This window comes from Ruditapes philippinarum, unplaced genomic scaffold, assembly GCF_026571515.1.
Source record: "Ruditapes philippinarum isolate M1 unplaced genomic scaffold, ASM2657151v2 ctg4082_1_1_1_1, whole genome shotgun sequence".
Classification (NCBI taxonomy): domain Eukaryota; kingdom Metazoa; phylum Mollusca; class Bivalvia; order Venerida; family Veneridae; genus Ruditapes; species Ruditapes philippinarum.
Genome location: NW_026858806.1, coordinates 4494 through 25199, shown reverse-complemented (window position 1 = coordinate 25199; position 20706 = coordinate 4494). Strand labels below are relative to the sequence as shown.

Here is a 20706-nt window from a genome sequence, read left to right as displayed (position 1 = left end):
GACAGCGACATATGGCCCCATGTAAAAACTGAAACGACTTTAGTAATAGGCTATATATTTCTCTTGTAGGAAGCCACGTATGGCCCCGTGTAAAAAACTTAAATCTCAGCAGTACTGGAATGTCTATTCGTCTGTGGACAGCCACATATGGCCCCGTGTAGAAACTGAAACGACTTTAGTAAAAGGCTATATATTTCTCTAGCAGGTAGCCACGTATGGCCCCGTGTAAAAAACTTAAATATCGGCAGTACTGGACTGTCTATTCGCCTGTGGACAGCCACATATGGCCCAATGTAAAAACTGAAGTCATTTCACTTTTTACATGGGGCCATGCGTGGCTATTCACAAGCGAAAACACAGTCTATTGCTGCCAACATTTATGTTTTTTACAGGGGGCCATACGTGGCTATTCAAAAGCGAAAACACAGTCTATTACGGGGCCATACGTGGCTAAGTAATAGACACAATGCACAGTTCATTGCTGCGACCGTTTAGAATTTGTCATGGGGCCATATGTGGCTAAATAGGAGACGCAATACTCTTGCTAGTGGGTTAAATATCAGTCATTTTCCAAAGGGGTCACATGTTCCCCTGCACGGGACAAATAAACAAGTTCGGCGTTTAACCATTAAAGTATTTTCATGAAGCCATATGTGGCTACCTGCAAGAGACAATATTCAGCATATTACAGAAGTCATTTCAGTTTTTACACGGGGTAATACGTGGCTGTCCACAGGCGAATAGACTGACCAGTACTGCCGAGATTTAAGTTTTTTACACGGGGCCATACGTGGCTACCTGCAAGAGAAATATATAGCCTATTACAAAACTCGTTTCAGTTTTTACACGGGGCCATATGTGGCTGTCGACAAGCAAATAGACAGTTCAGTACTGCCGAGATTTAAGTTTTTTTACACGGGGCCATACGTGGCTACCTGCAAGAGAAATATATAGCCTATTACTAAAGTCGTTTCAGTTTTTACATGAGGCCATATGTGGCTGTCCACAGGCGAATAGGCAGTCCAGTACTGCCGAGATTTAAGTTTTTTACACGGGGCCATACGTGGCTACCTGCAAGAGAAATATATAGCCTATTACTAAAGTCGTTTCAGTTTTTACACGGGGCCATATGTGGCTGACCACGGGCGAATAGGCAGTCTATTACTTCCGAGATTTAAGTTTTTTACACGGGGCCATACGTGGCTACCTGCAAGATAAATATACAGCCTATTACTAAAGTCGTTTTAGTTTTTACACGGGGCCATATGTGGCTGTCCACGGGCGAATAGACAGGCAATTACTGCAGAGATTTAAGTTTTTCACACGGGGCCATAAGTGGCTACCTGCAAGAGAAATATATAGCCTATTACTAAAGTCGTTTTAGTTTTTACACGGGGCCATATGTGGCTGTCCACGGGCGAATAGACAGGCAATTACTGCAGAGATTTAAGTTTTTCACACGGGGCCATCAGTGGCTACCTGCAAGAGAAATATATAGCCTATTACTAAAGTCGTTTCAGTTTTTACACGGGGCCATATGTGGCTGACCACGGGCGAATAGGCAGTCTATTACTTCCGAGATTTAAGTTTTTTACACGGGGCCATACGTGGCTACCTGCAAGATAAATATACAGCCTATTACTAAAGTCGTTTCAGTTTTTACACGGGGCCATATGTGGCTGTCCACAGGCGAATAGACAGTCCAGTACTACCGAGATTTAGGTTTTTTACACGGGGCCATACGTGGCTACCTGCAAGAGAAATATATAGCCTATTACTAAAGTCGTTTTAGTTTTACACGGGGCCATATGTGGCTGTCCACGGGCGAATAGACAGTCCAGTACGGCTGACATTAAAGTTTCTTACACGGGGCCATACGTGGCTAAGTAATAAAAACAATTCACAGTCCATTGCTGCGACCGTTTAGAATTTGTCATGGGGCCATATGTGGCTATATAGGAGACGCAATACTTTTGCTAGTGGGTTAAATATCTGTCATTTTCCAAAGGGGTCACATGTACCCCTGCACGGGACAAATAAACAAGTTCGGCGTTTAACCATTATTGTATTTTCATGAGGTCATATGTGGATACCTGCAAGAGACAATATTCAGCCTATTACTGAAGTCATTTCAGTTTTTACACGGCGCTATACGTGGCTGTCCACAGGCGAATAGACAGACCAGTACTGCTGCCATTCACGTTTTTTACACGGGGCCATACGTGGTTTAGTACAAGAAATAATGCACAGTTCATTGCTGCAACCTTTTTATAATTTTTCACGGTACCAAAAAGCGGCTACGTAGGAGACCCAATACGTTGGCTTTGGGGGTAATCTTCTGGTATTTTCAAAAGGGGGTGTGTACTCTTGCACGGGACAAATAAACGAGCTCGGCCTTTAACCAATAAAGTGTTTTCGTGTGGTCATACGTGGCTGCCTGCAAGAGACAATATACAGCCTATATCTAAAGTCATCTCAGTTTTTACATAGGGCCATATTTGCCTGTCCACAAGCGAATAGGCAGTCTATTAATGCCGAGATTTAAGTTTTTTACACAGGGCCATACGTGGCTAAGTAATAGAAACAGTCACACAGTCCTTTGATGCAGCCGTTTAGAACTTTTCATGGGGCCATACGTGGCTACATAATAGCGAATTGACAGTCTATTACTGCCGACCTTTAAGTTTTTTCACGAGGCTACATAAGAAACGCTATACTCTTGCTAGGGGGGGGGGGTAAATATCTTTCATTTTCCAAAGTGGTCATATTTACCCCTGTACAGGAGAAATAAACAAGTTCAGCGTTTAACCGTTGAAGTATTTTCACGAGGCCATGCGTGGCAACCTGCAAGAGAAATATATAGCCTATTACTACGGTTGTTTCAGTTTTAACACGGGGCCATATGTTGCTGTTCACAAGCAAATAGACAGTCTATAACTGCCAGCATTTAAGATTTTTACACGGGGCCATACGTGGCTAAGTAATAGAAACAAATGCAACCGTTTAGAATTTTTCATGGGGTCATACGTGGCTACATAGGAGACGTAATACTCTTGCTTAGCGGGTAAATATGTGGTATTTTTCCAAGAGAGCATATGTAATCCTGTGCGGGATATATAAACAAGCTCGGCCTTTAACCATCAATGTATTTTCATGAGGCCATTGTGTGTACGTGGCTACCTGCAAGAGACAATATATAGTCATCTCAGTTTTTACATGGAACCATAATATGATTCGTGGTTATTGTCAAGAGGCAATGTACAGCTCGTTTTGAAGCCATAAAAAATAAAAGTATATATTGATATGATAATATTAATTAATATAGTCCGAGACGTTAGCCAGTTTATTTTCATAGGGCTATAAGAAGCAATTATATACGAATTATCATAATAAGTCTGACTGGACAACCATTCGCTACGATCACCACTGTTCTTTATATGTAATGTTTTAAAGATTTTTTCCATTTGATAGAGTTCTACAATACTTTTTAAACGTTGCGTAATAAGCTGTATGATAGGCGGACCGAGGAAGAAAATACACAGATTTAGTGTTCTAGTGCCCAGCGGTTGATGGCCCACAATCACTGTAGCGATTGATCGCCATAAGAGAAACCCGTAATTGTAATGTAAATAATTTTGTGTCAAACTGGAACATGCAGACAATTAAAGCATGCAACAAAGGATAATTTAACAATTTTAACCAGTGAAACGTTACAGATACAGTAGAGTTGGTGGACAGACATCTGTAGGATATCATCGTTATTTTTTAAATGCACTTTGTCAAAAACTATGCGAAGAATATTCTGGATGCAGAAGGATCAGATTTCACAGATCATAACCTTATAAATGGGTTAGTGTTTTGTTTTCTGAACAAAACACAGCTTATTTTATGTTTATGACTGGTAGATATCATCACTTGCCTAAGGAATAAAAGAAAAACATCTTCTCAAGTAAGCCTACAGTGCACTTAAAACTTGCAAGGTAAGGACAGTTTAGTTATTGCTTCTCTTGGCTTATTTTTGTTACAGTTAGATTTAGTTGAGAAATTCAGATCATCACAGTATTTGTTCGGGGTGATAAAATAAATAACACATGGGTTTGTGGGTAACAGTAAAAATATCATCCCTCGTATAAATACTGTTACCCTCGGCTACGCCTCGGGTAACAGTATTTTCCTCGGGATGATATTTTTACTGTTACCCACAAACCCATGTGTTATTTATATACTGTTACAGCTAATTTTGTAACAGTAGTGACCAAATAAGTAACAGTAGATACATTTAAAACAATTATCAGTTAATTTAAAAGTGTAATTTGTAGAAAAGACCTTGAAATTTACTGTATAAACCTATTAAAATTTTCAGATTATACATTAGAAATAATGGTTTACTTTTTATTTATAATTATACGATATAAAATGATACTCATTTTGCATAATTTATGTTACAGTAGTGACAAAATGCGTTGTTATGATTTTGATATCTTATCATAAGGTGTCGACCTGGTGAATTTTCGTATTCTTTGTTCTATAGTAAATCAGTCACATTTGTGGCTTAATTCTGGATTCCACTGTTCTTGATGAATTATATACTGTCTTCAACTTTAAACATCAACACTATCTGAGTCAAATGAGGCCCAAAATATAATAAGTTAGCCATCTCCTTTTTTCAGAAATCTTCATTCTGTTGTAACACAGTTTAAATTCACCACTTTAAAAACTCCTGACTGCTGGTGGGTGGTACATCTTTAATCCTTCCGCCAACAAATGAGTTCCTGGAGAATACACAAAAAACAACTTTTAAACTCATCATCTAACACACAAAAACTACACACATGCAATAAATACACTTTAATTATGACCAATCTAACTAGAAATGACTTAAATTGGGCCACTTCAAAATTTTAAAGAACTACTTTCTAGACGGGCTGGGTCTAATTCCGTACCGGGTTGAGACCATAAGAAGAGGCCAAAATTTATCATTTCCATTGTATGTAAACTATCTAAATGGAAGTTTTTAGAACTAATTTATTGATTTTTCAGATATATTTGTTAGATTGCTTCTCCTAGACTTAAACATTGTTACACGAGTGACAAATATGTTACAGTATAAGCGTTTCAGGTATCAAAGAAAATTGTTAATAAGTGATTTTGCAAACTAAATGATACTTTTAGGGGGAAAATGTTACATCCTCTGCCATTATAATTTTATATATATGATTGTAATTCAAAATTTGCAGATTTTTAAAAACATTTGTTTTATAATGTATAAGATATATAGATTGTTTACCTAATTTATCAATTACACTATTGTCTTTAAGTATAACATGTATAAATTGATGTCTTGAGAAGTAGAACTGCTTAAGAATATTTAAATCTGCGAAATTGAAGATTTTCCAGGCTCAGTTTGATTAAAATGTTCCTGCATGGTCCTTTAAAGTGCAAGCTATTGCCCACGCCCCAGGTTATGGTAAAGTGGTAGTTGTAATTAAGGTGAAACTCTTGAGTCTGTAGTAAGTAGTAAGTCATCAGAAAGTTGTAACAAATTTATGTCAGAAGTTTAAGCTGTGAGTCTGAAAAATGTAGTTAGTCGGTAGACAGTAGGTAAGTCAGATGAAATTAGTTAGAAATTAGTAAGTCTGAAGATAAGTTAAAACCTGAAGCTGTTGTAAGCCAACAGAAAGAAGTAGGTTATTACAGCATAAGGTTGCCATTACAGCAGAAAGTCAGCAGAAAGGAGTAGTAAGGCAGCAGAAAGAATTAGTATGACAGCAGAAAGAAGTCAGGCAAAAGGAAGTAGTTAGTCAACATTTAGTATTAAGGCAAAAAAAATTAATAGTAAGTTAGTTTAAAGTAGTCCGGCAGAAAAAGTAGTAAGTCATCAGAAATTAGTCAGGCAAAAGAAAGTAGTAATAAGGCAGCATAAAGTAGTCAGGCAGAAGAAAATGTAAGTCAGCAGGAAGTAGTAAGCCAGCAGAAAGAAGTAAGGCAGAAGAAGGTAGTAATGCAGGTAGTAATGCAGGTAGTAATGCAGTCAAAGAAACGTGATCAATTTATAACAGTGATCGATGCCTCTGTTAAAGGTAATTTTTTTGCTTAATTAGAAAGACAGTGAATATAAGTGGGTCCAATCATCTTAAGGTTGTTGATGATTTTAACAAAAAGAACAAAATAGAAATTTAGAAGGCTTTGATAACCATTGAGTGGTTGAAAGTATTTTTGTCCTGTGATTGTTCCATCTTTTAAAAAATTCTTTAGTACATTTAATCCACACCAAATTGTCATTGAAAACTATCCTGTTGAATCAGGGTTCCAAACCCAAACTATGTAAAGATTCTAACCTTAAAGTAATTTCATTAAAGCTGACTAACAAACACTAACATTTTCTTAAACGTTTTGTGTAATGTGTTCAAAAGTTCTACATTTCAACATTCATGAATGTATTTTCCCCATAAACTTTCTCCAGCAATCTTATTTTATCAAACATTCAATCATTTATTAGCATTTAAGAAATACTTATCAATGCTGTAACAGAAATGTATGTCCTGTAACTAAAATGTCACTCATGTAACAAGATGTAAATGACATTGTTATTTAACCACGGTCTTGTCAGATGATAATCAAACACTACATTATAGATTTCAGATCACATTGTATCTTAAGATAAAATAAAATGGAATTCTATAAAAGTTTGGTAAAATAACGAAGTACCATGCATGTTTATTTTTTGTCACTGCTATAACAGAAGTGTCTTTCCTGTTACAGTACCTGTCACTCATGTAACAGCACATAAAAATGAAATTTTTATTTTACTGATGTCTTATCAGATGGTAATGAAGTAACAGTGAATAACATTTAGGTGATCTTTACATCTTAAGACAATATAAAATTACGTCAAATGCGCTAATTTATAATTATATAAACTCCAATACTCTAAATATTTACGTTTTAAAAATGCAGGTGTATTTATCATTTAAAATTGATATTTGGTACCTTCTAATATGGATTAATTGTTCTTTGAAAAGAATAATACCAAACCTGACAAACAAACAGACAGACAGACAGACAAGCATATCGTTATTTCTTCATTAGAAAATAAATAACAACAACAAAATCAAATTATTATAATTATTATTAATGGATGCAAAATTACAATTATTTTTAATCATCTATCTATAAAATTTTAATATGTAGTAATTTTAAAACACGTGAACATGTACAAGCTTGTAACGCTTGGTTATCTTGGTTGCAACTTCGGTAATGTACTGATGCCATTTCTTACGGTCTTCTGTACCATATATCTGCAATCTCGTACCAACAAAGGGCATCAGTACATAACCGAAGGTGCAACCAAGCATTGGCCCATCTAGATTCTATTATAATATTGTGGATTTCTAATATTAAGCCACTGAATTCAGCAAAAGCCCACCGGACGAAAGCCCTCATAGGAACTCTGGAACAGGACCGCATATTGCGGCGCATAAATCCGAATCCGTACCGGCTTTACATATTGTTTGTCTGGCCTTTGAATATATTTTCATATTATGCGAGCGTGTGGTCTTAAATTATCTAATCTCAATTTAATATAATCTGCTAATTTGAAAATCAGTCAAATTTACGGTATATTGAAAAAAGAAAAGGAGTGACATCCGCCATTTACCGCAACGTTCGGCGTAAGTTATCCCCCTTGATATGCTTGATTTTTGTTTTAATTTTTCTAGTAATGAATACCAGACGAGGGCCTAAAATATTTATGGATCATGTTTTAATTTTCCTTTTTTCAGTTTGGCAAAATCAGTTGGACCATATTACTAAAGTGTCTGTTTTCTCCAATATTAACAAATCAAAACACGAATACGCCCGTTATAATGCCGCCTATACATGTCAACATGTGTAAACAATAAACCGTGAACGTTATATCCGGACGATACCTGATAGTTGACAAAAATAACGGGAACAAAATTCTGATAAAATAGTAATCAATTGTAGCCAAAGGGGAAAAACTCATGCCGAAAACGTTGCGGCAAATGGCGGATGTCACTCCTTGTCTTTTTTTATAATACCGTAAAATTTGACCAGTTTTAAAAGAGACAGGTTGGGTTCAATTGATAACATATTTTTTGAGGCCATATTCTCGGATAATACTAAAAGATATTTAGACGTAGCAGAAACGTTTTTAAAAACCGTTACACGATCGAAAATATGCGCCGCAATCTGCGGTCCCGTTCTCGAGTTCCTATGGAAAGCCCCCCGTCTAAAAATGACAAGGTGGACAAAAGCCCCCCCCCCCCATAAAATTTACACATAGGACAAAAGCCCCTCCCCCATAAAAAAGTAAAGGTAGGACAAAAGCCCCCCTCCCCTCCCATGGTCAATCAAATTTACATATAGTGTATTAAAGTTGTGCTTTTTATGTGTTTGAAAGATATGTATGGACATCACATGTAGGTGACATAGTGCTAAGGATATTAATTTGATCCCTTCACAAAAGTGATTAAACATTAATACTCTTCTGACCCTTGTTGTGTATATGAAAAGCTATGAATTCAGTATCGCATGCATGCATTATTTCATCTGTTATCATATACTTTGTTATCATTTCAATATATACATTATAAATAAACATTAAAACAAATTACAAATTATTTTCATTTTTATTTAAAAGTTTGTGTGAAATTTGATGAATTTGAGCACCTGTACGTTTGAAAAAAGATGGGGGGGGGGCTTTTGTCCTACCTTTACTTTTTTATGGGGGGGGGCTTTTGTCCTATGTGTAAATTTCATGGGGAGGGGGGGGGGCTTTTGTCAACCTTGTCATTTTTAGAGGGGGCTTTCGTCCGGGGGGCTTTTATCCTACACTCTATTCAAGTCATTGGCAGTAACGCTAACACTATTATTGGCAGTATCGATATCACTTGGTACGTTCTCCGTGTCATTGTTATCCAAATAACGGTCGGGTGATCCAGGGGCGACAGGGGTACGTCCGTAACTCTGTCGGCAACGTCCGGGATGATCAAGGGCTCTGCCGGGGCTCTACCGGTGAATGTCGGCACTCTATCTGACCGTACCGGGGCTCTGCCGGGATCATCCGGGACTCTGCCGACATCACCGGGGCTGTGCTAGCAGGGATCTCAGCTTTTATGGTCTCTTTGATTGAAGACTTAACAGCGTTTGAATATCGTGTTAGGTCATCCGTCGTCCACTTACTATCTGCATTATCCGTAGTTTCAACTGGACTCTGCATGGATGGCCCGGAGTTCATCCTGGTTGTTATAAGTATGGGAATTGGGTATCGCCGTAGTGCTACTGAGGTTATTAAGACTGCAACAATATTTTCATCCCGGATCGTCTGGGGTGGTCCTGGGCTTTGCCGGGATGCTGGTGAGAACGCTACTTAAATCGTTACTTTTAATCTCTATGGAAATCTTTATATCTGGCTGATGCATTACTGTTGATCATAGAAAAAGGTGCAATTAACATATGAAAAGTTGAGACATTTATCGTTAACCGATTTGGACATTTATGAGCACCTAATTTGTTGCGAACATTTTCGTTAATTTTTGGACATTTATCGTTAAAGGAGTTTTGGACATTTATCGGCGATTGAGACATTTATCGTCAATGTTTGGACATTTATCGTCGTTTGGACATTTTTCGACGTTCGGACATATATCGGCGCTACAATTGTTTACTTGAGCATAAAACTGCACCCTCATTGCTCGGTACCGGTTGGTTCCAAGAACAAGATTAAGTGTGCGTTTATAAACTGATTAACAATCGAACAAAACTCATTTCTGTATTAACTATCATTCTCGTGAGGTCTTCCTCCACCAGTTAAGCTTGAACGTCGCGATATGACCTATACTGTGTCGATGTGACGTAAAATCCAAAACAAAAAAAAACAAAAACAAAAATTACGCCTTTTCATAACGCCATGTCAACATTACGCCTTTTCATAACGCCAGGTCAACATTACGCCTAATTACTATTACACCTTGTCAACATTACATGTACGCCTAATTACCATTACGCCTTTTCATAACGCCATGTCAATATTACGCCTAATTACCATTACGCATTTTCATAACGCCATGTCACCATTACGCCTTATTACCATTACACCTTTTCGTAACTCAATGTCAATATTACGCCTAATTACCATTATGAATTATTTATCTCATCTTTTCATCAGAACGCCATGTTATGATATTTTTCTTATAATTACCATCAACATCACTCTGTCTTAAAACTATTAAACACTTAATAAAGATAGTATGTTGTAATGAGGCGTAAGCAGAACATAATATGCGAGATGGGGTAATAATAAAGCGCAGTGAAAAGGGTATTTTAAGCAAATTGAGTAAAATAACTGATAATGTATACTTTGGCTAAATAATTTATCAAATTGATATTACTATGCGCTTTATCTTAACTAGATTATAACATATCACTTACCTCATTTTGTCTTTTTTAAAACGTGTCATAAAATGCATTATATCCCATAATCTTTAGCTTCATCATCATCATTACTCCTCCTTACTATCAAATCTTTTGCTTATTTTGTCACTAATAGTACGTCACAAACATCACTTTCACTCATTATAAGATCGCTTCATAGCATTACGTCTGATCATAATTGCACTTGTAATTGTTTTACTTTTTATCTTGTATTACATTTCAGACTATTGTACAAAGCTGACAGAAGCTTGTCTTTCCAGTCAGGGGCAAATGTCGAAATGTGAACTGCTTCGAATACTCAGGTTACAATCGCATGCATCATGACCACAGGGGCTTAAAACAAACTTTTTCTATAATAAGATATACGGTCTCTAACAGAACAAAAACATCAAGCCGAACAAACAAGACCACTGCTGCAAGAAACGACCAAATCACAGTTATCTCCTTTTCGTCACCATTTAAAAGGATCCATCCAAGCGTTAAAGCTTTTTATTTCATTAAAATCTCTCAAATATTAAAGAAATGAAAAAACTTTCACAAAATGCCAATATTTTCAATCCATGTCGTTTTCGACGTCCATTCTATTCATGTATAGACACACAATTACGAAATAAACAGAAAACGGCTAAAATTTCCACATACGTTCCTTAAACAAACTCTTTCTTAACTGAACGAAAGTCCATTGGGGGCCTTATACAGTATCTTAATATACATATATCATATCGGCCGATTATGTAAAATATTTGATTATGTAACTAACGCCTGTGAGCATGACCATCGGAATAGGTCAATGTCATTGCGAATAGATCAATGTCATTGCGAATAGGTCAATGTCATTGTGTGTGCATATTACATATTTTCTGACTAATTCACATCAAGTAGCTCATTACGCCTCTTTCTTTTTACACATTTCAACTCAGTATTTATTCCCGTCATTATTACCCCTTTTCGCATCAAAATTATTCTGTCTCCTAAATACACTTAAACATCATCCACCGCATTACGCTGCATCATTACGCCTCATCAACGTGTGTCACCTCATTTAAGCAGTAAAATTAGTCGTAAAGATAAACCGCCTCCGTGGTCGAGGGGTTAGAGTCGATGACTTCTAATCCAGTTACCTCTCTGGCGTGGGTTCGATCCCCGGGAGATGCTTTGGTAGTTTAGCGCGGAGGAAGGTAGTCTAGTACTGGTGTAACTCTCCAGGAACGATGGGTAGGAAACTACCCGCCTATATGACTGAAATACTGTTGGGAAAAGGCGTAAAATGAAACAAACAAACGTAAAGATAAAGCTTAAAATTATTAAATATTTCTTTGAAATAACAAAATAAAATTTATGAATTATGTCAATACTACACTCAATATCGTGTTACATTGCATTTGATTTGTGCCGCGTCACGACAAAACCAACATAGTACGTTTGCGACCAGCATGGATCCATGCTGTTCGCTTTCAGTTTCTCTACTTGTTATAGGGTCTGTAAGCGAACAACATGGATGTTGATCAGACTGCGCGGATGCGCAGCTGGTCTGGATCCATGCTGGTCGCAAACCCATTATGTTGGTTTTGTCGTGACGCGGCTCATTTGTTTTACTAGAACATGTCTGTTATACGTCTCATTAATACACCCTCACTACGGCAGCAACCAAAATCTTTGTCTCCCAAACGGTGCTTTTGTGCAGAGTCTCTACTATAGTTTTTATTATGCATGGAATATGGATTTAATAATGTTAATGACCTAAATAAAAGAGAATGGATGTGGTAGTAAGATGTATAGCCAGACATTGCTACCCCAGGACTAAGTACTAAATGTGCCATTTTTTTCTAATAGTAAAATTGGATTAAAAATCCCTATATAAATTATGCCTATTTAATGGATATTTTATTTAAAAAAACAACTGCGACAGAAATTATGAACTGAATTAAAGAGAGTATTTTTAAGTACTTGTAAGTATTTACAAGTATATTATTAGTTATAAAGATTGTTGACAGGTTATATGGCCATATATAAACGGCTATTTGTAAATATAACTTGATTCTTCATGATATCGACAGCAGCCTTGTATATAAAACTTTATAATACTGCACGTTTGTAACGTCATTTTTCATTGGATAATCATGACGTTTACATAGTTTTGTATACACGGCTGCTGTCGATTCATGAAGAAATCTTACTTTTTTCTCTAAAAATGATGCTTGCTGTATTATAAATTCGTTATAAAGATGGTTGACGACAGGTTATATGGCCGTATATAAAAGGCTGTCCATGACGGGTTTCGAACCCACAATGGTGAGGGGCAAGTGGTTCGAAGTTAGCAAACCCAACAGCTTAATCAAAGAGATTACCACGAAAACAAAATAAACACACAACAAAATCATTTGTTACAACTGTAACATTTTATTCAGATAGCACTCTTGCGTATAGTTGAGTAATTGTCGACAATGTTAATAATACAAAGAGCGAAACGTACCAGTTTTTAGCGAAAGGGGATTTCCACTTATTTCTTTAAAGAAAGTACCATCTGCAAATAATTTAACTTGTGACGTGTAGTGGGTGTTGCTGGTGATATGAGGAATATGATGTACAAATGTTCGGTTGGGATGGAAACTGTTGCTAAGAGTATCTGTCCGAGCTACATCACACTCTAGTTCCACCTAAAATATACATAAAAAACATGTTCCCGACTCTCTTTATGATTCTTGTCGGTCATTAATGAAAATGTATATCTTCCCGATAGGGGTCAGACGTTGTTATTGGGAGATAAATGCATATATTCAACTCAAAACTTTCTGATATGGTACCCTATGAATCTAGCTTATTACGCCTATATATTTCCAGATCCATACACCTAAGCATCTTTTTTGCTCATTACGCCTTATGTACCTCATTACGCCTTATAAAGCTCATAACGTTACATAATCAGTATATCACCATTACGCCTCATTCAGATTATTACTCTCTTTATTAGCTCATTACGCATATATACTAGATTACTTTACATCGTGCATTACCTGTATACCTCCTACACAATCGTCGGATTATCCGTCCCATTATATACTAATTTAATCTCATAACAATAAGTCGTTTTCTTTCTAACATGTGACCCGTTAACATTGAACACAATTGCAATGCTTCATTGCATTAACCATTATCTGTGTATGGTACACATATATATTTTGTAAAACCCGCATAGAAATTAAACAATCATGAAGATATTTGCACACTTGAGAAACATCTAATAGATTTGCGAATAATTTTCTTTATATTTGAAATCATTTCTCCGTCAAAATAAAAGTTTTACCAAATTGCAGCGAAAAAAATGAGGCAAATTATACAAATACTTGCGCTCTTGAAATATTTTATAGATAAGCAAATTAATGTCTTTATATTTGAACTCATTGTTCTGTCTCAATCAGTCGTATATTATGTCTTTTATGACATTCAAATATAATACTCATACATATCTATGTACTATTATTAATGATGTTACAAACCACAAAAGAAGAAAGCAAACTTACTTTACAGGGTCAAGACGATCATATATATTGACCCAAATCCAAAATTTCTTTGCCAATTTTAAAATATAGATCTGTGAATATCATTCTAAAATTAGGATTCAAGAAAATCAGACGGTTTTACATCAACCTCAAAGATGCATATACGGGCCGTGTCATGACAGAACCAACATAATGGGTTTGCGACCAGCATGGATCCAGACAAGTCTGCGCATCCGCGCAGTCTGATTAGGATCCATGCTGTTCGCTATCAGTTTCTCCACTTGTAATAGGGTTTGTAAGCGAACAGCATGTATCCTGATCAGACGGCGCGGATGCGCAGGCTGGTCTGGATCCATGCTGATCGCAAACTCATTATGTTGGTTTTGTCATGACGCGGCTCATTAATTATGTTAAATTACACGATACTTTCAAATCGCTTAAAACAGAAATACGCATACCAGTATATCAGTATTGACTAATTGATTTCTAGTGAAACGTAAATATTGAAGGTCACGCAGACATGACAGGAATGAAAACGACACTTGTTTATGACTTCAGTACATGCAATATATAGTGAAATTCAAAATTAAAATATCAGAAGCAAACTCTTGAGATAACGGCCGATGTGGCAATTAAAGTTCAATTTGAGAAGTTAGTACAGTTCTTAAAGGACGCCAAAAATGTATAGAAACCTCATTTAACTGTGCAATTTTGTTGCACATGTTGAAGCCCATTGATTTCAAGATGGAAATAAACAAAAAGCAACTGTACAATATATTGTTGAGTGACTACTGCACATACTGCTCTAATTTTGCATTGCCTCGTATAAAATATAGTTCTTTGCGTTGGCTTGTTTGATTTAAACTTTATTTAAGTTATTGACGAAGTACGAATCTTGTTTTAGAATCATCAGCTTGTATACCCTGAAAATTGAAAAGCATTCTGGATGAAAAATACTGTATGAGTAACACATTAATATAAAAACAGTGCTTGCTTTTCCGTCGGTAGAATATTCATATAAATTGCATTTAAAGTAGGCGCGGATTCTTATTAAAAATTAAAATGTTAACTATTCATGATACAATTAAGGTGCAATTATTTCTAAAATACATCTAGTTTAATTGAAAATAATACCTTAGAGAGTACAGAATCAAAATTCATTACATCACGAAGGACTTAATGCATTTATGTTTCCCCTTTTTTATTGATAAATGAGCCGCGTCATGACAAAACCAACGTAATGCGTTTGCGACCAGCATGGATCCAGACCAGCCTGCGCATCCGTGCAGTCTGATCAGGATCCATGCTGTTCGCAATCAGTTTCTCTACTTGTTATAAGGTTTGTAAGCGAACATGGATCCTAATCAGACTGCTCGGATGCGCAGGCTTGTCTGGATCCATGCTGGTCGCAAACCCACTATGTTGGTTTTGTCATGACGCGGCTCATATTTCTTTGTTTTACTTGTAATATACAAGTGAGTATCTGAGTTCTTTGTTTTATACAGGCGACAATGTGTATGTTGCGGTTACAATAAACTCTGATGATGTGTATGTGAAGATGCGTCTTCATATATGTGACAAGCTCAGCGATTTTTGGCCCAAATGTGATATTTGGGCGAAAATGAGTTATGACTAGTTTGTGGTAGAACAAAATCTGCTGAATAGCTGGAAACAATTATTTTTAAAAAATACTTGATATTTTATGAAATATTCTAATTTGTATGACATCACCATAACAACAAAAATACATTTTTAACTTTTATTGGTATATACAAATTAGAAATAATTCCATAGTTTTACACATAAAATAAAATAAAAAATTAAGTGATCATTCATCTTAGTGTAATATATGTAATATCTTGATATAAAAACTATCGTTTGTTTTCAAAAAATTGGTTGCCATGGCAACAAAAATATAAAAAAAATCATCAAATGCAATATTTTTGCACTTAACATGATTAATTCATCACCAAATTAATGCATATATTATATTAAAAGACAACAATATTAAAGACTTTTCAGAAAAAAAGGATTTTTCATTTTTCCCTTTAATAGTTATTGATATTAACTTTAAACATAAGTCAGAATTAAATTATCAGAATTACAGTAACTTTTCCATGATTTAGGTTAATATCATAACTTAAGTTAGTCAACTTTAAAATGCACATTTATAACATGATAGCATATAAAATATGAATCCAATGCAAAACAAATATTCTTTAATGCACTGATTGCAAAAATGGTGTATTTTGGTTGCCATGGTAACAAAAAAAATGCAAAAATAACTGAATGATTTAAAATAATTGCATTTTATAAAAAAATATTCCATTTCACAATAACTTCAAAAGTCTTTCAGAAATTTAACCAAAAAAAAATAGAAAGAGCTTGCACTAGTTATGTTCCTGACTAAATTTTCAGTTACAGATATTGACAGTGTAATCATATTCTGATCAGTGTATCTTAAATTGTATAATATGAATAGCATATTAGTATATTTTTAAATTGAAATAATTTCAATGAATTTAAAACAATTACAATAGCAGATTCTTGCAATCACATGGGAAGTCACAAATGACAGCTCACTTATGTCCTTGAATTATAGTCTTGCAACCCCATGTTGAGGGTTTGACCCAAACAGGGTAATAGCAACTATGTCTCCTCATATGCCTTCAGTTTTTGTAAGCAAAAAGTGATTCATATATAAAACTTGCAAAAACTTGTTTCACAATTAAGTAAAAATACTGTAACATCTGCCACTGCAGTATTCAGCTTTTTCAGGGATACTTCTAAAGACAAATTCTATGAGAATGTAATTCACTTTTGGTATACTGTCAAACATAGACAAGTCATTGACTTCTCACATGCCATCCTGAAATAACAAAAACCTGAATATGTATAAATGAAACAATATAGTGTATATGATGATTTGACTACACTATAGTGTATATGATATTTGACTGAACAAAAATGAACTATAAGTAAATTGTTGTAGTGTTGCACAGCTATTGGGTTCATATAAGGTCTTGTTGAATGTTCATCATGTAAGTTCTTGTGTAATATATTACAGTCTATATATAATGTACAAGACTTAGTGGCAGTAACATTCATCTCTTTATTCAAAAGTAAAGAGAATGTGGAATATTGCATAAATATACACGCTTACCCAATTGAAGTGTTTTTTATATTGACCAATACAGTACAGTTGATACAAGTGATTGTCTTTTTTACTCCATAACCCTGGTGCTAAATAGGGCATAGAACTATGTCACACATTGTGCCTCATTTCCAACAATAGTTTAGTATATTCATCAGCAAATAGGTGAACTATCTATGTCTTCTGAAAATTATGTATATATACTTTAAGAACTTAACATTATTGACAGAGAATTTGCATAAAACAATTCAGCATTATTTATAATTATAAACTTAAAATTTAGTTCATGTTACTGTACAGAGTTATTTAATTTTAAAACAATATTTTTAAGATCTCATCTGACATCATATATAAAATGCTAAATTGCAAATAAGTTACATTACTTTCAACTGCAATTCAGGAAATTTATCATTATCATTATTTGATAAAAAGGGTTGAGAATGGTCAGTTTATGATGATTATTTACATATGTATACAATGATTACAATCATAGTAAATCATTTGATCTTTAAACCAAGTATCAAAACACTTACCAGTACATTTCCTTGAAGAATATGGCTCCAACATGCTGGATAATCATATTATCTACTTCAAAACTCTGATGAACTAAGTTGAAGATCTTAAATGTATGTTGGCTGTCAGACCTAAAACAACAACACAAAATATTTCATCAGCAAAAAGTGCTGGCTCATAAATGTTAAAAATATCCTGGTAGCAGGGCTTCTGTTATTAAAGTTTGGGAGTCATTTACTCCTTGATTTTGGCTTCCAAAATGTAATGCTTTTCCTTCTTTACCTACAAAGTGACTTCCAATTACAGACATTTTGCAGTCTTTGACTGCCAATGTTTGGAACTTAATGGAAGCCCTGCTGGTAGAATATGCTATGTGGTATGAGTAATGTGAATATAATATGATTTATTGTAGATACTACCAAAGGCAAAGGGCTAATAATAATAAATGCATTTTAATATTTATCTATGGTGACATCTTCAATCACAGTACTAGATCTATTTATTGTATTTCAAAAGCAGCATGCAGTACAGGGATAACATTTCCTTTACTAAATTGATCTTGAATTGTAATAGAAATTCATTTGTCAATAATTACAGTACTGTAGCCTTGTCATATATTTCCTTTTTTAGAAATATTTTATACAGTATAAATCTACTTGATGTAGATCTATATCAAGCTCATTCATTGTAAACAAATTGCAAAATATATTATGTGTCCAGTTACATTTTTTGTCATAGTGATGTAGAAAAAATACTGTAAACAAAAATGAAGTGGCAACTTTTGTTTTATTTTTTCTTTCATTGCAGCATTGACTTCAATTTATTTTGTAATCAATGTCTAATTTAGAAAAAAGTTAACAATTATTTTATAAAAAGACCATGACAAATACAAATCGAGTACAATTAACAATGTATCCCAAAAAAATTGTCTGTCATGACCTGACCTAGATGCCTGCCATGTTTTTATTTATATAAACCAGTTCAACTTCAAGTGTCATGGTCCCATTTATTTAATTGTTTAAAGTAAAAATACGATGGTTATTCATATCAACATATCAGAAATAAAGTTTCCTTTTAAAAGGAAAGGCTTGCACAGTTGTGCCTTCATCCCAACATATTTAGTTGTTTTTATTTTTGTAAAAACGAATATTTTTGTCAAAACGATTTGAAATATATTCTCTATTGTATACTAACGTGGAGATCTATCTATCATACTGAAAGGAAACAAGAGTGCACATTTCATTTCCACTTCATTACGTGGCACCAATTAATAAGCATGTTCACAGATACGTTGCGCTATCTATAGATCATCACGTACGTTGTAAGGTTAATGATATGCATGGGCTATTTTTAGATTACCTCACCAAGTTCAGTAGATCTAAATATAACTCGATCATGCACTAATATTCTGTGTGATTTGGACCACCCTTTGAAGACGGAATACTACTACAGTCAACATCCTCTATTGTATAAAACTAATACAAACAAAAAACAATTATAAAAGAAACTAACTTTTGCTTCTTGAAAAAGAATTGAAACGGAACAATATCGTTTATAATTTATTACGGTTTAAATCAATAAATCAAGTAAAAATACGAATCCTATTTATATAAACAAACTGGGATTACCGAAGTAACTAAAATAGCTTAGATTTCCGTAATATTACTTCGTCTGATTCCGCAGTATGACAGAATCGCCCCAATCTCATTAAAATCATATCCTAACTGTCGCTTCACTACCCTACGCTCGTAGCGAAGAGTAACGGAGCAAAAACGATGATCTGATTTTAATGAGATTGGAATCGCCCGAATTGTCACGATTACAATCGGAACTACATCGGCTATTATCATTAATCCGAAGAGTGACGGAAAAGGCCGAAAAGTTGCGATTGGCACGATTGCAGCTGGATTCCCGTTCAATCATGCACTTACAAATGTAAGCAGAAAACCACCTAACCGGAACAAGTTTTCCAAATGAAATGGCTTGCAGCCGTGGCTGCAAGCCAAAAATAATGAACAAAAATAGCATAAATAATAAAAGATGCACTTACCTTAATATTTATTTAAACCTCCAAATATGCAGTAACATGACGTAAAAGGTAGTGAATCTACATGTGTTTACTCGCTGACCTGACTCCTGAGTTTACACAGTGTATTTATTCTAAATATAGATTTTTGGGAAATGTTTATCGTGGAAGCTGAGAAGGGCTGTTCAAAAAGTATTTTTTGATTTCTTTCTAGTTTATTTTATTCTTTAAACTTTCAAAGATACTCTGTTTTGAAGGGAAACCCTAAAAATTAAGACATGAAAACTCGCGTGACTTTGCAAGCGTTTTTCTCACAATGATTAAAAACTCAATTGGGCCAAAAATCGCTGAGCGCGTCACATATGTTACACAAAACCTGATCCTAATGCGGATGCAAGAGTAACATATCCTTTAATACAAAACGGGTAAGACCTGTGAAATTCTACAAATTTTAATCTTAATGATGGTACGCTTCTTCATAAAAAGGTTGTCTGATTACTTTTTGAATTATTCATGTGACCGGCCACGCAAAAAGAGCCCTTTTTGGAGTAAACGTCATTCAGCTATAAATGACGTCAAAAAATGTCGTTGCTTTCGGCGCATTTTTCTTTAATATTATATTATTTGTGATATAAACAGTTTCATGAACAAACACAATTTTTCAAGACATGCTTCGCTTTTTATTTGCTTTTTTAGTTGATATGATAAATCACATTCACCCGAACATGTGTTTAAGAACACCTTTCAAATAAGGACCACTCTTTTGATAAAGACCACTCTTTGACAAACGTTCAAAGTGAAAAAGTGACATCCAAATAAAGACCACCCTGTAAATAAAAGCCACCCTTCGCAAACCTTCATTGATTAGATAGAACAAAAGTACCTCCAAATAAAGACAACCTGTGTATAGTGGCCGTGTTTGGTTTTTCCTCTACAGTTCTTGTGTTCACAGGTTTAACTGCATTCTTTATGGACATTATCCGTTTCTTATTATATCTGTTTTTAAGAACATTTTCATTTTTTTTCAGATGTGTGGTAGATCCCGAAACTCATATTTT

At 34.9% G+C, this 20706-nt stretch overlaps 1 long non-coding RNA gene across 2 annotated transcripts; it reads right to left on the bottom strand.

Moving 5' to 3' along the window:
* Positions 1–16052: 16052 nt before the first annotated feature.
* Positions 16053–20021, bottom strand: LOC132754324 (uncharacterized). Of its 2 annotated transcripts, XR_009629069.1 has the most exons (4): positions 19673–20021; positions 17643–17753; positions 17119–17292; positions 16053–16824 (listed from the first exon to the last, which is right to left on the bottom strand). It is a non-coding gene; the product is annotated as an uncharacterized LOC132754324 (long non-coding RNA). The 2 variants fall into 2 exon arrangements; XR_009629068.1 differs by lacking the exon at positions 19673–20021 and having other exon boundaries at positions 17643–18462.
* Between the last annotated feature and the right edge of the window lie 685 nt (positions 20022–20706).